Raw genomic sequence first — 3623 nt, 5'->3', positions numbered from 1 at the left:
TACACAGGGCAGTGATGGGGAATTAACCACTTCCCTTGCAGAGCTTGTTCCACTAGATGATTAGCCTCATTGAAGTACCCAGACCTTTTAACAATAAGAAGTGAAATGAAATGGCCACATGATGGCAACAGAACCTACGAAATTTGTTAGTCTCTAAGGTGTCACAGGTACTCCTGTTCTTTTTGAGGATACAAACTAACACAGCTGCTCCTCTGAAACCGAAGAGATGAGAAGTCATGTTCTTGTTCAATGTGCATTGAAGCTGAAAAGGGAGATGTTTCCTCTTTGATTCCTAAGCCCCCAACTCTAATCCACTAAACACCCCTTTCCTCCCACAGCCAGGACTAAAACCCAGGAGTCATAACTAGTGGCCCCCCTTAACCTTCTCTCTGTGAGGAGGAAGAAGAAGCTCTGAGACCCCTGTGCTGTCCCCTTGCCACCCTGCCTGGGCTGCACTTGAAACCCAATGGGGTTTCCTTGGGCAGTTCTGAATCTTGCTCCCAGGAAGGGTGTAATTTTAGGAGCAGGTTCCAAATAGTGCAATTAACCAGCCAGAAGGGGCAGCAGGTATCGGTGTAGGAGCTATTGAAATAATCACAGCAAAGTAGTTCAGGGAAACTGTTATTAATGAAGTGTGAGTGAAAGGTGAGAATCTGATGGTGTCAGTGTCACACTAGAGGGCGCTGTGATGGTTTTAAATTTGTCATCCAAACCCAGCCACCACCTAGCACATGTTTTAACCTCTTCTTCTCTTACCGTTGCTCCTTATCAGGGAAGGGGAGAGAGCAAACGAGCAATAGAAACACAGACCTAGTGACTGAAGCAAACATTTCTTTGCTCCTTGCTTGGCACTGTCAGTTATTTGCGTACAAAGTCACCCCCCACCCACTGTCTGGGCTGGGCTCAGTGGGCAGGAAGAGCTCAGCTGTCAGTGGCACTTGGGGAGCTCCGGACATTACTGGGAGCTGCTTGAACGTTAAGGTGAAAACCACCTAAACATGGACACAAGGTCTAGGCTGCAGTAACTCATCTTGCATCTGCGGCTGTTGAAGCTACAAGGCAGAGGACTAAGTACAACATTTAAACTTATGTTTGACCTCAGAGAATAAAACAAATGTGTCTGTGGAAAGAAGGGAGTCGAGTTTAATCCCTTGTCACCATCAATGTGCAAACCAGGAACCTGTTGCTTTGCATTCCTGATGTGTCACCATCATGTGGCTATTCTCATAGACTCATAGACTTTAAGGTCAGAAGGGACCATTATGATCATCTAGTCTGACCTCCTGCACAACGCAGGCCACAGAATCTCACCCAACCACTTCTATAACAAACCTCCAACCTATGTGTGAGTAACCTATTCTGTCTCAGTCCCTTTAATTAAAAATTTGTGTTTTTTTCATAGAAACTATATTTTCCTTGTAGAGACACAGGGGCAAATTAATTTACAAAGGGAAGGTGATTCCAAGGCAGTTCTGGAGGAGAAGGGAACATTTTCAGCATCACTAAATTATTTTGTTGTGCCTCACAGAGAGAGAAAGAGAGAGAGAAAATAAACCTATTAATTTGAGCTACCGACACAGTTCACAGCATGAAATACATAATTTTGTGTTCAATGAGTTGTGTTCATTTACATAATATGAAAAATATGTATTAGGCAATGCATGAAAACCTCACTGCATTGAAGAACCCACATGATCTAGTCAATGTACTACAGAATATTTAAAGAAGTTAAGAAAGATGTGCTTATAAATTAACATGCCATTTACACACGCACAAGACACAGAAGAAACTCAATTATTTGAGCTACTAAAATTTCCATTTTCTCACAGCATTTTAGGTCTCAAAGTTGTTTTAATTTGCTTATTTTTTTGGAACTAGAAATGGGGAAAGAGTACACTGAAGTCAGTGGAATTACCGCAGTGAGGTATTAGTCTCATTATTTGCCTCCAACAAAACCTTTGTTAGCACAGAGTTAACTTTGACTGTGACTATCTCTTACCTTCCAGAACATCGAGTTCAATAAAACTCAAACTCTGGAGAAACAGGGAATACAGAGTGAGGTTACATGCCCAGATAACCTTAGCTCTGCCCTCTAGAAGAGAATCCCTGATAGCATATGAGAACAAGGAAAGGTTTGGGGACAAATTACAGCTACTTCCCAAGAGTTTGTTTCTTCTGTAATTAATTGACCCTGGCCCCATCAATTGATCCTGGCCTGGTGTCTGGCTGTGGAATTTACTATTTACTATTTTTATCCCAGCATATTTAAAGATGAAACTGCTTTACAAAAGCTCCTTTAGTCTAGGTTATACAAACAGGTCACTTCCCCAGCTATTTCAAGGAGATGGAATTTTCCTGACCCACAGGGAACTTAAACTAACATGCTCAAGATCACACATTCCTTAGGAGAAAAGGAAGGAGAAAAAAAAACCCACCAAACCATTGCTGTTTCTACCCAAATGATCAATGAGACCAGAAAGTGAGACTGTGCAATTAACTGTCTGGTACTACACTGACTCTGCAGTTACTTGGATGCAGACACACCCAGCTCTACGGTTGGTAAACGTACAGAGACTCTGCTGCTGCTCATGAACTAGCAGCACATGACCTCTAAACAGCTGCCATTCAAATGTATCTGAAAGTCACAAGGAACAACAATCTGTGTTAAAGGAAGGCTGCCATTTATTAGAGCCCCAGTTGATGTCGTGTGCACAAAGAGAGGTTTGAATGTGTAACAGGGAGTTTGTAAATCTTGGTTATTTTAGTTTTGTAACAGGCTCCTGTCCACCCCCAGTAGAGTTTTCAGTCCCAATGGCAACTTACTTACCAAATGTAATACAGACTAGTCCATGCCTCCCACGTGGATGTGGTTCTTGTTCTTCTGCACATTGTAGCCCACAGAGGCCAAGGACCTGCAAATGTGTCTTCATGGGCCTTTGTTTCGTTGATGAAAACGAACCAAGACACTTAGGATTGGAACTGATTTCAGCTGGGGACATGTTTGCTAGGTTTTTATGCATTTGCACAGGCAAACATTGAGTGTGTCCATTCATTTCAGGGATCCCTATTTAGTGGAGCTTCTGAGCATACTGGGAATAGAATTATTTTTATTGAAGAAATTGGGGCACTTAGATTTGAACTAAGGACCATTTGATTTGTAGTCAAACACTCTACCACTGAGCTATACCCCCATGACATTTGCATTGGCAAGTCAGTGATCTTAAGGATTTTGAAGGACGGGCTCTGCCTCAGAGAGCTCCTTTTCTATTCCCAGGCCACAGGGGTTTTAAAAATGGGGTTTGATTAAACTTTATATACACATGTAGACACCACAGCTTGCACACCCACCAGCATAGCTTCCCCCCACTGACATAGCTACCACCTCTCGGGGAGATGGGTTAACTGCACGGACGGGACAGCTCTCTCCCCACTGCTTAGAGCAGCTTCATTATTTATGAATAGGTGGGAAATAACCTCCTGAATGGACAGGAACCAATGTATCAGATATTGCTGTGTCTGCATTCAATATGTGTAACTGGTCATATTGGGCTGGATTAGTAGGAGTGTTGCCAGCAGATGGAGGGAAGTGATTATTCCCCTCTAGTCAGCACTGGTGAGGCCAC

The 3623-nt window shown here is 42.9% G+C and overlaps 1 non-coding gene across 1 annotated transcript; it reads right to left on the bottom strand.

Moving 5' to 3' along the window:
• Positions 1 to 3119: 3119 nt before the first annotated feature.
• On the bottom strand, positions 3120 to 3192 carry TRNAC-ACA. The gene has a single exon. It is a non-coding gene; the product is annotated as a tRNA-Cys (tRNA).
• Positions 3193 to 3623: the final 431 nt, after the last annotated feature.

The sequence above is a fragment of the Mauremys mutica genome, chromosome 22 (genome assembly GCF_020497125.1).
Source record: "Mauremys mutica isolate MM-2020 ecotype Southern chromosome 22, ASM2049712v1, whole genome shotgun sequence".
Lineage (NCBI taxonomy): Eukaryota > Metazoa > Chordata > Testudines > Geoemydidae > Mauremys > Mauremys mutica.
Note: the sequence above shows the minus strand (reverse complement) of the source record. Positions and strands in the feature narration are given on the sequence as shown.